Source organism: Bos taurus, chromosome 14 (genome assembly GCF_002263795.3).
Source record: "Bos taurus isolate L1 Dominette 01449 registration number 42190680 breed Hereford chromosome 14, ARS-UCD2.0, whole genome shotgun sequence".
In the NCBI taxonomy this organism is placed as follows: Eukaryota; Metazoa; Chordata; class Mammalia; order Artiodactyla; family Bovidae; genus Bos; species Bos taurus.
This window is the reverse complement of record NC_037341.1, coordinates 39,840,724-39,854,154: the sequence shown is the minus strand read 5'-3', so window position 1 is coordinate 39,854,154 and position 13,431 is coordinate 39,840,724. Positions and strand designations below refer to the sequence as shown.

The following is a 13,431-nucleotide window of genomic DNA, read 5'->3' as shown; positions in this document are numbered from 1 at the left end:
CAAACCCAAACAGACAGGAATCTTGAAGAAAAACAAACAGCTTGCAGAGATTAAAGAGCCTTTTGTCCTTTTTCATGTGCATTTCTTTTAACAGACTAAATTAAGCGAGTCTGGTGTACGTGTTTTAGGAAGGAACATTTCACACTGAATGGAAAAAATGTTCTATCACATATGAAATTCGTGCAGCTGTGCGGAACTTGGTCCAGATGGTTTTAGACTATAAAACACCACCAAATGATAGACAGTAGGCCTTCCCAAGATTATGTGATAAAGTCACAATCTTTTATTCTGACCTCCCAAATTACTGCTTTGTATTATTTCTCATCAAATCACATATTTTCTTTTATAGTAGTGCTTCTCCAAGAGGGTTAAAAGAAACATCAAGCCTACTAAGTGTTAGGAACTAACATTAAGTGAATGGAAGAAGGCCTCTTTCAACAGATAGCAGCTAAATCTCTCAGCCCCAAAATGCCATGATAGCCATGACAACGATAGATGACAATACTTGGTTATTACTCTCACAACAATGGTTTCTAGAAATATTTCTTAGGGAAAATATTGCTAGATGAAAATCCCTCCCGAAGACCTTCACAACCAAGCTAATCCATGTACACTCTTTAAGAAAATTAACACAGTCTTCAAGAATGCTGAACAAGTCACTAATAAGAAAGGAACTTCAATTGATTTTGAAATTAATCAATAGGTGATTAACATAATATTTTTAAAGCAGCAGAATGTATGTGTGCATATACACATATAGTACATAAACATATATATTGTATTTCCAATACTTCTTAGCTCTTAATTGAACAAGGACTTTAGGCTATGGAGCCTGCCTCTACATTGCCTAGCAACTTACTTAGGATGCCCTTAGTCTTTATAACAAAATTCCTAAAATGGTCTAGTGAAACAAGGCTACGACGACAAGCCATTCTGCAGTGAAAGATTTTAAATCATCCAGCCTCTTCTAATAGACTTGAGACTTATTGAGGTAGAAACCATAAAAAATGAAGAAGGGAAATTTAATCCCTGAAATATTGATTTGCACATTAATATCATATAGGCAGAGGGCAATTTGGCTTCGTGGAAATGACACATTGTCGACCCTTGGTGAAGTCAGAGCCAATCTAACTGCTGAACATGTCTGAATCTCAAGAGTTATTAAGGGCTTCCCTTCTTGCCTTTATGACTTTTCTTCAGCCTACCAATGCAATCTTAAATGTATTATCTTTAAGAAATAATTGTAAAACCTCAGGGGTTTTCCAGTTAATGGAAGGGAGGCCAAACCACATCAGATTCTGAAATGCAACATTAAACCCTTGCAATCAACAAAACCACCTCAATTCTCATCCATCCAGTGCAGGATCTAATATTGTTATTAGAGATAATCAAATTTCATTGTGTAAATTTAGGCTCATGGTCAGAATGGAAGCAGTAAATTCTGCAATATTAAACAGCGATTTTCTCAGCCTCCTTTATGTTTTCCTTTGCTGGTGCAGCATCTTTTAAAATAATCCAACTAGCTCAAAATTAATGAGCAGATCTGGACTCATCTGCTAAAAACTGCAAAAAATTACAATAAGGCTGAACATGTTTCCTTCATTTTTAACTTTAAGTGGCAACTTTCACTTCCTAGACCTGGAGTCCACTCTCCCTGCTTACTCTACAATTGGTACTATTGCTTTGACTTACACAGCTGGTTTACCTGACCTTTCTTTGTTCCTTAGGTACATTTCACTTTTCAGATTTATGGTATTTCCCCCATATTTCATTGACTCTATCTTCATTGCCATAAAAATGAAAACACTTAAATATGAGTTTACTTTTTAAATCCAAAAGCAACCAGCTACTGAATAAATACACAGTGATACTCTCTTTCCAGTTTATGCCATAAATATTAGAATCTTTTTTTCAAAAAAAAAAAAAAAAAACAACTAACTTGTATAAACCTTATGATCCCCACACTGAAGCCAGGTGCAAGAGGTTAAAACAGCTGGCTAGCCATCTTTTATTTTTGTGTGCCTTCCTGCTGATTGAAACCGCAAACGTTGAAAACTATCAAATATTCCCTCAAGGATTTTTTTTTTTTCAAGAAGAGGAAAGAAAAAAGAAAACCTTCCTTTTCTTTAACATGCTCCTCTGTAGAGAAGAAAAACTCTAAAACACAATCAGTCACAGAGATAGTGAAATAATCCCAATCTCTCCTTTCTGTTGTATTTAAAGCATCCTTTCCAACAACTTCTAGACCCAATTGTTTGTATTCTTCAGTTAGAAAAGAGAAAAGAGGGGGGGGGGAGAAAGAAAGAGAGAAAGTCTGAGCTTGCTCTGTCAGTTTTGCCAGTAAATATAAAGTAAAACAAGTGTTGATGGCACCGAGAGTGTTACATACCCGGGCTGTGTTTTTGCATTGCTCTCAATGGAAGCGATCGATGCCCGTGTCACTGTCGCGTCCCAATCGCAGCCAAGTCTCAGCCTTAATCTAAGCAACACCCGAAAAGGCAGCGGCAGCCGCAGCCTCTCCCTGACTCTTCCATCCATCCACCCAACTAAAAATATAATACTACATATGAGCTTTAACCACTCCACGTTTATAGGGATCAAGCCACTGAAAATCCAGGAGAACACAATAAAAAAAAAAAAAAAAAAAAGCCCTCCTTCTGTCTCTTGTCTCTCTCTCCTCTCTCTTCCTCTCTCCCTTCTCTCTGTCTCTCCTTTTGCCATCTACATGATCCTTGATTAAACATGGAACAGAGTTAATAAAAAAAAAAGGGGGGGGGGAGGACTCAAGGAGAGGAAATGCAACTGTCAGAAATCGGGACCGCCAGATTTCCTGGTGAACCTGCCTCTGTCTGAGTCAGTGTCAATCCACCATCTTCCGCCAGTGAACTTGTCTTTGGGTTTTTGTTTGGTTTGGGGGGGCTGTTGTTGTTGTGTGTGTGTGCTTTTTTTGGAAGGGGGGAGGGGAAAGGCGAGGTGGGGGCTGGAGGTGGGGGGAGTAGGGAGAATATGGGTGTCTGTGAGTGTGTTGAGTGTGAGTGTGTGTGTCTGTGTGTGTGCAGGGGTCGGGGTGTGTGTGTGGTTGGGGGGGGGGGGAGATCCGTGTTCGCGATCTGAACCTCTGGTACCTACAAGGAGGGTGTCTCACCGAACGGTAGCTAAGACCTCACCACAACCGCGCGGGAGCGAGGAGTCGCGGCCAAAGGCGCCCGCCCGAGCCTCCGCTCTGTGCCGGACCCCAGCCCGAGCGGCCGAAAGGAGCCCCCCGCCCGGATCGCAGGTAACAAAAGAAATACAAACCAGTGCACCGTCCTCGGGGCTGGGGCGGGGGTGGCGGGGGGGAGGGGGACAGGGTGGGGATTCCTCTGGAACTTGGGTATCGGCAGAGAAACTTTATCCAATTCCAGGAGAAATTTTATTATTATTATTTTTCCGATCGAAAAGAGCAGAAAGCCTGGGAGGGAGGGGGGAACGAGATAGAAGTAGAAGGAAGGCGAGACCCGACGCATTCCAGCCCCTCTTCCTTTAGCTGCTCCGGGCCGGAAGGCGCACTTGATGCCCGGAGAGGCGAAGAAGGTGAAGTTCGTTTGTAGACCTGGAACCCCTTTCGGGGGGCGTGAGGGGCGGGGGTACCGGGGAATAAATCAGTTCTCACAACCGGCCACAGCTCTCCCAACCATAAACACACACACACACACACACACACACACACATACACACACCCTTTGCCCTTTGCCAAAAAAAAAAAACAAAAACAACCCCAGATTCTTGACTCCCGGCCTCGGGCAGCTGTCCTCCGGTCTAAGGCACAACCGGCGGCGAAAGCGCCGGGAGAGAGCTGCGGCCGCCTCGCGGGTTCCCGGCCCCGAGGCCCGGCGATCCTGCCTCCTAACGGAACTGCCCGGCGTCCTCCGGCGCCCGGGTCCGCGCCGCCTCGCGCTCAGGCGGGCAGGCGTCTACCTGCAGCCCCGGCACTCGCCCCAGCCTCTCGGAACCCCCTGCCCTAGGGCGCACTTGAGCACCCGGCCTCCGCGCACCGAGCGCCCTTCGCGGAACTTGAGCCAGGGAACGGTGGATGATGAGAGGAGGAGAAAATCGAGGCTGAACGGGAGGGCAGGGGAACAGGGAGAGATGGGCTCCGAGCCCCCACCGATCACCTTCCAAACTTTCGGAGGAGGGGTGCGAAGGAAGGGGGCATCCCGACCCGGGCGCGGGGGTGCGCCTCCCCCCCACCCCGCCGGCAATGTCCGCGCCGACGCGGAGCTGACAGCTTCCCCGCGCCTCGAGAAAGCCCCGGGCTCGCAGTGGAGACAGAACCCGAAAAGACAGGCAAAAGGAGAGAAAACTGCTCGGCCAAACGTGGATGATCCGCCACTTAATCCAAAAGTTAAATCCCGAAAAACGCATCCCGCCCCCCCGCTCCCCGCAAGAAAGTGGAAAATCAGATCCTTCAGTGCCCCCTCCCTCCCTCCGCGGAGCAAATCCTGGAGCCAAAAAAAAAGAGGGGGGGGAAGAGATAGCAAAGGGGGGCAGAGCGGAAGAGATGGTCGGGCTGAGGGGATGTGAGCGAGAGCGAGCGAGAGCGAGCGAGCCGGGGGCAGAGAGGGAGAGAGGCGGAGAGGGAGAGAGAGGGAGCGAAATATCAAAAGATTGTGCAAGATCAGGCTGGAAAGATAATCGATACTCGACCTAAATTTAACACAAACTACTCAATAAAAGTTAAAGAAAAAACTTACTTTCCATTTCCCCTGCAGTTCCTACTCGATCTTCGCCTCTTTTTTGTTTTGCTTTTATTTTACTTACAGCTGATCACATCCAAGTAAAACGAGAGGGTTCATTAAAAAAAAATAAAATAAAAAAATAATCCTCGAACTTTATTGGGTGAAAATCAAAACGCTGGAGCAGAAAGTGGGGGGCATGGAGCGGTCCTCGGGGATCCGGGAGGAGTTAAAGCATGTGCCGACCGCGGTCTCGCTGTTTGGTTGTGAAGGGGTTGGGAAAAGGAGGAAAGGAAATGAAAATCCGATATGTCTTTATTCTGCTAATTATTATCGTTTTAGCCCTGTTTAAAAAAAATGGCTGATTAAGTTGAGTGCGCATGTCTTTGTGTGTCTATTCCCGATATGCACTCTGGGAATGAGAGAGGAGAGCGAGGGAGAGGGAGAGGGAGCGGGGGGGAGAGAGAGGTGTAATTAGTGAGGTGATCAACATTCCCCAGACTGCAAATGACGCGCAGCCCGGACTCGGAGCAGCCCCAGAGCCTCGCGGCTTCCGAAGCTCGGAGCGCTGCGGCGGGAGCCCGGGACGCGGCGACCACGGAGAGGGCAGGGACTGGGGACCTCCGGGGCTCGCACCCCACGCGCCCCTGTGCGCGCGACTCCCAAACTTCATTAGACACACACACACACACACACACACACACTCACTCAGGAAGGAGGGGGAGAAAATAAAACACAAATACCTCCCAAGCCGTGCCCTTTAAACACTCCGAAAAAAAAATTTTTTTTTCTCATTTTAATGAGGCAAAGTAATTATTATTGGACCAGAGATGTGTTTACTAGGGAGCTTTAAGCAGCAATAGGAGAGTGAGGGCACTGGAAAGGTTTTCTCTGCTGAGTTACTTCTGCTACGTCCAGGAAAGCACTTTAATGGCGAAATGCAGGGTCCTGAGCAAATATGCAGATATATGTAAATAAAGGGTGCCGGGCTGTGTGCAAACACCGCTCTGCCCTGCCTATTTCAAAAGGCGGGATTGCACCCAGGATCTGTAGACACTCAATTTAAACACTTTATCTTTCGCTGGCAACATGTAGGAGAGAAAACCCAGGGCATGGAAGATGGAAGGGGTTAGTTTAGTCAAAGTAAACTTTCAAATGAGGATAAGTGCTGGTTGCAAGGGTGTTCATGAGGGTCTTGATGCTAGCCTTTATGTAATATTTTTGAATATTTTATCAGAATTGCATAAGTTCAATGTAATAGCTTTAAGAAGACTTAGGAAAAAAACCTTTCATCTTGTGAGTCTGTTGAATTATCTTTCTTGAAGCACATTATGATGAATTTTAAAACCCCACTACAGATCTCATTAGAATGAAATATACTTGGTATTTTCTGGTGCAAAATTTAAGGTGGCTGATTCTCATTTGAAAATCTAATTATCTCTTTCCAATATTACAGATGTGAATATGAGTGACACTTTCATTAAAAGATAATTAACTAAAACTAGGAATAGACATACTTTTAAATACCCCCTACTGAATATGGAATATATATCTCTCTCTATATATATCCGTTGCTACTCAAAGATAGCATCTCGATACACCGCCACACCACAGGTTACAAGTAGATACCATCTATGCAATATTTCAAAAATAGGAATTCTAGAGAGAAGGTGAGAGTAACAAATCAAACAAGCAAAGAACAGGAAATACTTGCAATGGCCAGCTTCCTGGACAGGTGAGGCATCAGCTCCTTTGGAGCTGACAGGCCTTTGAAGTTCTGGATGGCCAGGATCTGCTTCAAAACCTTGTCTTAGGCCTTAAGCACCAAATCTAGGAAATACCAACTGAAAGGTTTATTGCGCAAGCACTAGAAACAACAGAGCCTGCAAACATGCATCTTTCTGGGCCCGAAACCTTGTGTTATCAGGGAACATTTGGAAAATCCTAAGACTGATGCAAATGGGATTTAAAAAACCAAACAAAACACCTGGGAGGATAAAAGCACAGGCGTCAAAAGCTCAGACTTAGGCCCAGATCAGGAAAGCTGGTTGCCTACAGCAGCTGGTTAAGGTTACAATGAAAGTGCAGAGGCTTGGAGTGGAGACTAAACCCTAGATATGGTCTTTATTAAGAGAGAAAGAGAGAGAAAAAAATCTCCCACCTTAGGAATCTAGAGTCGGTACATGTACTAGTGTGTTAGAAACCAGTACTACTAAACGTTAACAGAAGGAAAACTATCTACTTCTCCAAAGACTTCCTTCCATTTCAAACTTGTTTCGGAAGAAATCTGCCCAGAGTGGATGGCTTCCTAAAATTTCGGAGTTACTTTGTTTACAGCCCCACCTTTACATGGCAACTCTCTCAGGAGTCTGCTAGTGGGTGTCTGATTGCGCCTCAGTGGGGTTTATCCATGTGCCTTAGGAAATCTACATACCCAGGAGAGTAAAATTTAAATTCTCTGCAACTTACAAGTGAAGAAGGTGTTTATGTAGCGTTACTGTTTATCGAAAAACACCCCAGAGAGCAAAAATTCTGGCTTTAAAAACTATTTGAGGTGCGTGTATGGGGAAGAGGGTGGGGGATTTTAAAGAGGCTAAGGGGAAATGAAGGCAGGGAAACTTTCAGGTTCAAATCAGAAAAGATCAAGCCCTTCGCGGGAGAGGGTTCCATGTACAAGCTCACTGATGGAAAAACCATTTCCTGAGATTTCAGACGGGTAAATGCCTATGATGAAGGAAACACCTGAGAACAATAAGTCTGTTTCAGCTCAGGTGAAGAAAGGGGTCTATTTCTGGCATGGAAGAATAGGGAAATGATGATCATTTCGTTTTCAAGTTCTCCTTTATTTCTTTTGCCTCCCCCCGCCCGAAACACCATCAATAATATTAATGTCATTAATGTCAAAACACCAAACGTCAAATAAGGAAAAGCATTTTTAAAAATTTGGTGGCTATTTCTCTTCTGTGCCCGCATCCCTTCTGTATTGAAAAATACAGCTGGTGTGTGTGTGTGTGTGTGTGCGCGCGCGCGCGCGTTGGGGGGGGGGGGCTGGTTATTGAAATCTAAGTAAGAAAACAAAAGGAAGAAGGATTTGTAAGAGGGGCGCCCACTTTTGCAATCTCTTCTGCTAGGAGTATTCCCCCTCCGTGTGTGTGTGTGTGTGTGTGTGTGTGTGTGTGTGTGTGTGTTTCTTTTGAATCATCTCTTCCTGGTCCTCTTTCACCTCTTTCCTAAGAAGACAGGCTGGGGTGAGGGTCGGGGGTTAATGGGCTGAAGGGAAGGGGCAGAGAGGAACTAGCACAGAGTCAAGAGTTTCCTCCAGGGCTCGGCCTTGGAGAGCGCGGAGGGGAGCTGGGAGCCGCGGCCGCAGGTCTGCGAGGGGTGGGCCCGGAGGCGCGGAGCGCGGCACCGCGGGCAGGGGCGCGGCAAGGCGGGCGAGCTCGAGCCCAGCCCGCGGGCTGCTCCGGGGCGCGGGCGCGTTCCGCCAGGCTCGACCCGGCTGGGCCGCTGCCCCCGGCGCCCTCGTCCTCGGCCCCCGGCTCCGGGAAACCCAGCTGCTCCGCTCGAGTCCCTGCGGACTCCTGGCCGTCCACCTTTGACCCTGCACCCCCACTCCCACCCCCATCATCCCGCTGTCCCTAAACTCTGCGCGAACCCGCCGCCGCCCTCACAGAACGCTGGGCTACTTTTGATTCCAAAGTGAAACGAGCCGAGGTTTGCCTGCCGCACCTAGAACTTTGCCCAGACCCTCTTCTGCACTTTCCCCAGGGCTGCCCCCGGCGAGCCCAGCCCCAGGCTGAGCCCTCGGACCCTGACCCCGGGTGCCGAGCTGAGGGAGCACCCAAGAGGGCTACCAGGTGGTTGGGTGTGGAGTGTTGGCAGCAAGGAGTAATTAACATGGAGACAAAAGGTAATTTCCACTTTCTCGGCGTATTTTATTTCCCAAATCTCTGCGGCGGATACTCTGGGCTTTCCCATCGGTTTGATGAGTCTTTAGCTGTCTATTCCCCACTTCCCCCGCCCTGCTCTGGCCAAGTCTCTAATAAATACCCCACCTCCCTCTTCCTTAAGTCTTCCAGTCCCAGACCAGCCCCAGCCCAAGGGGAAAAGGTTCCCAGTCTTTTGACCGCGCTTACGGGGTCTATAGATGAGCTCAGTTTGAAACGAGGTATTACAAGTGATTTCAGCGTTAGGAACTCTTTATATCACCACAGACACTTTCAGATCCTCAGCCCCCCTCCTCCTTCCCTCTTTGTGTTGGGTCTTCTCCACCCAGGGGCTATTTAACAAAGGCAGTCTGTTAACTAACATTTTTGTTTAACTCAGCAACTTCTTTCCAAGACACACTTAAACCTGATACCAATGTCTGTCATTTTGTTTGAGTGAAGAGGTGTGTGTGTGTTGGGGGGGAGGTGGTATATACGTAACGGGGAGATAGTGAAGTTGACAGTGAATCGGAAAGTGCAAGGCATATTGGGGAAAGTGTCACGAACATTATATTTCCAGTGGAATAACTGAAGAAATTGTGTGGGAAAGCCACTTCTCATTACCATGAAAAAAAGTAGTTTTCCTTGAGAATTCACAAAAGGGAGGAAAGAGAATTTGAACTAACATTCAGAATGGACACTCTCTTTGATGGTGAGAGTAAACTAGATAAAATGACATTTAAAGAGGAAAAGCATTGTGAGTGTGTGTGTGTAATATTTGTGGGCAGTTAAATCCCTCCTTCACTGATTCTCTCCCCTCCCCCAACCTGGTTCTTCCCTATAGCCTTCTTTTTTTTTTTTTTAACATAAAAATGACCCCTCCTACTCCTGGGTTCTATCTCTGTATTTCCATATTCCCGTATATGTCTCCCTTTCTATACTTAAGTCCAGTATTTGCTTTAACTTTGAAGTAAATCGGTTTTATCTCCCCTCACCCCGGAGATTCTGACCCGGTTTTGTGTGTGTGTGTGTGTGTGCATGTGCGCTCACGTGTACAGGGGGTCATTATGTTAGACACAGGTAAGGTAAGGTATGGGGAGGGGAGAGGGGTTATGGAGGGTCTGAGGGAAGAATTAAGCGAGGGGAGAAAGGAAAGACAAGAGAAAAGTCAAGACGCCCTCTGGCCTTCCAGAGGTCAGGGCTCAGACAGTGCTGTGACCTCCTTTCCCTCTAGGCAACCAGCCCAGTGTTTATAAACAAAATCAGACAGGTCTGTTCCCAAACAATAGCACTTCACCAACTTCACAAGCACTTCTATAGCTCTTATGCAAATGAATGAGAACTCCTGACCACCACTGCCCCCCCCCCCATTCCCACACACTTGCACACTCACACCATCCAGGGTCACAAACACACCCTTCTCAAAATACAAGGAGATATTTCCAGCAAGAGTAGCCAACGAAATTTTACGTTCGGTCTGGGGAAGAGCTCTAACAGACAACGATGAAGATGGAAAAAGACAGACAAGCAAGGGAAAAAAAGAATATAACTGTGATTTCACTGAATAGAAGATACAGTTGTGATCTTTTTAAACCTGAAACATCTACATTTAGTCAGTGAAATGCAGTATAGACAATATATTAACTACAGCCACCAAACAGAATTATTTTAAAACAAGACATTACAGTTATCCAAACATCCACATTTCTAAGGCAAAAAAAAAAAAAAAAAAGGTCCAGATCTTTATAGCTAAAGAAAAGCCACCACCCACCTCTGTATGGAAACATCCCTAAATATTAGACAAAAGCACCATTAAATCCTACAGCAAACAAACAGCCCATCTGATCTAAGTTATAAAATGTATAATTAAATCCATCTTTAATTACAAAAGGCAGCTAGCAAACTAGATGAATCAAAGATTTTGAAAGAAATGTTGTTTGTCAAGGTATAGAAATGATAACTTTACATTATATTGTAATCAAAATTCCACTTTAGGAATAAACTACAAGAAAGGGAAAAAAGGTGAAAGCAAAAAAAAAAAAAAAACATTAAATGATTTTCCAAGTTTTACTTTAAAATAATTATCGGTAAAAGTCTAACAGAAAAAGGTTAAAGAAAATATACCTCAGAGCAAAAAGATCATCTCCTTTTCTTCTTTGTCTATCAGTCCCCTGTTAAAGCATATGGAAAATGTTTTCAAAATGCCCAGATTTGGCACATTGTCATTGCAAAGAGAGGAGCGCAGTGATGCTGTTAGAGAAAATGGGAAATAAATTCAGGATTGGGTGCTGCCTCCTTCAATGCGGATTTATCTAAGTTTAATTTAATATTCCGCAATCACTGAATGATCGCATATAATTCACCAAGATTTTAAGGGGCTTTATTTAAATACCTTGAACAACAAGAGGTTGGAATTTAAACCATTGCGGCCATTGCTTGTATTTTTAAAAATTTTCCTATTAGAAGAACTTTAAGTGGCAATTTCTGATAATAAAAGAAAAACGATAAAGGTTTGGGTTTTTTAAAGGGTTTGTTAAAGGAGAACATTAGCTTTATTAAAATCATTCTGAACGTAAAATCAAAAAGCACAAAATGGTTGTTTGTAAAACACTAAACCTTTAATCGATTTTATTGGCATTCCGATCGATTAGATAAACGGAAATCTATAGCAAACATCAAAGCATTTAAAACATTTTCTCTATCTCATTTATAAACAAAACTTTTCTTTTCAGCAGAAAAAAATGATTATCAAACGACTAACAGGAAATTCTTCAGATATCAAATTACGATAATAAAATTATTTCCACATGGAAAGGGATAATGACAATGATGATAGTAATTACAATAATGAATAATTCAACAACCCTTTGACATGTATGGAAGAACCTCGAGCAGAAACCACTCTTGGAGGGGGGCTACTTTAAAATAAATACTTTCTTTATTTTAAAAGGAAATATTTTTAAGAGACAGCTCAAGGGGAGTAGTTTAGGTGTGGCTGTCGGACTAGCGTTAATCTCCTTGCAGTTGCAAAGGAATCAATTTCTTTACCGGCGTTTCCCTTCCAAATTGAGTTACTTTTTATTAGCAAAGATTAATATGCAAATGTCAGTGAGCTCTACCAGATCTGGAAACTTGTATCTGAACCTGTCTTCTACTCATACTAAAACGTGATTCCCAAACTATAGAGGAGGGTGGGGGGAGAGGACTGGACGCCCCAAACCTGAAGGTCATTACACACATCTGATCCTTTAAGTGAAGGAAAACAGTTCATTTAGAGCTAGGAGAACTGCTGTCCGGAGTAATGCAACTATCAGAGCTTCTGGCATTCTGGCTGCAGCAAGAGGAAGTGTTGCTGTAACGGGTATTATGTTTATTTGTTAAAGAAAATCAATGAAAGTGGCTGTAAAGTAGTTAGTGAGACGTGGGTTTGGGACTTGCGGTGAATCGTGACTCCGGCATACTGAGCGAGCAGCTCTTCTTCCTGCCAGAGAAGTCCCCGCGTCGCCCCGAGCCGAGTGCTGGCGGCGCGGCACCTGGTCCCAGCTCGCGGGTGCTGCCCCGCGGTGCTCGCGCCACTGCCCGAGTCTGTGCAACTCTCTGTCCTTTCTGTCTCAGTCCTGGCGATTGCTGCCTCTGGTTGACAGAGGGGGCCTTCCCACGCCCTCCTGCCGCTGCACACACCTTTTTCCGACTGCTCTCTTACTGACTCTAGGAGTGCCTTTACGCTACAGGTCTGAACTTCTGCACTTCTTTTTCCTTCTCCTGGCATCTCTCTCTTCTGCATCTCTTCGTCCCTCCGGTGAATCGCCGAATATTCCCTACCTCCCCCACCCCTCCCCCGTTTCTCTCTCCTGCCGTTTTAATTTAGCACCCGGGTCTTCTTACCCTCGCACTCCTATCCTCTCCTCCAGACATTCCAGAGAGTTCTCATCACACCAGAATGCACTCTCTTTCTCCTCCTCCTTCTCCCCTTGGGTTGGAGAGCCGCGGGGGGCCGGGGGGGGGGGGAGGTGGGGGCGGGGGGAGGTGGGGGACGGTGGGGGAAGAGGGGAAGATTGCAAGTTCAACTCCCAAGGGATTCTATTCTTTTAACAGCTTTACTTTCCCTTTTCTTCTTTGCGTAACCTTCACCTACCTCCTAATTTATAACAGAAGCGGGTTCTTTCCCTTTCATTTCCTAGTTTACAGTTCCCGTCTGGGGGTGTTCGTCACACACGCAACTCTCTGTATCCCACCTCTCACGCCAGCATCGTTCCCGTACCCCCCATCCCCCGGGCTACTATTTTCTTTTACTTGGTTGCCGTCTAATTGCACTTTCTCTTCTCAGGATTAAGTTAGTTATCCTGATTTAAAGTTCTCCGGATAGCACCTCTTTATATTTGTCAAATGACTTCATTTCCCAATTGAAGGGTGGGGGTTGAAGGGGGCAGTGTATCACCCACTTAAGTCCCTTTTAACACCCCAGTCCCACCACTACCCGCCCGGGTCATGTCTTGTGTGAATGATAACGAATTCCGGACGATTTTCCCTCTCAACGCGTGTCAGTTACTTAGGAGTTATTCCTCAGAGCGTCTCAAACCCCTCACTTGCATCCTCTGGCTTCGAGTGGTCATCCTTCCAGCCTCCCCCACCACCCCGCCCCTCCTCTCCTTCCGTCCCCGGCAGCCCTGGCTGCGGGCGGAGCGCAGTCCAAAGACCTCGTCCTCTCACTTCTTGTTTCTCGCTGCTGCAGCTGCCGCTGAAATTCGCTGTGGCCGCTGCCTCTTCCCGCTTTAATCCCAGACCTCCAG

General features: G+C 45.8%; 1 protein-coding gene across 4 annotated transcripts in view; it reads right to left on the bottom strand.

The window, feature by feature from the left end:
- The window catches only part of ZFHX4 (zinc finger homeobox 4), a 205,401-nt gene extending 199,997 nt beyond the window's left edge, over positions 1 to 5,404 (bottom strand). For 3 of the 4 annotated variants that reach the window (XM_005215522.5, XM_010812071.4, XM_025001711.2), the window contains exon 1: positions 4,734 to 5,404. The gene's annotated coding sequence lies outside the window, so the exon portion shown is untranslated. 4 annotated transcript variants of the gene reach the window in all.
- Positions 5,405 to 13,431: the final 8,027 nt, after the last annotated feature.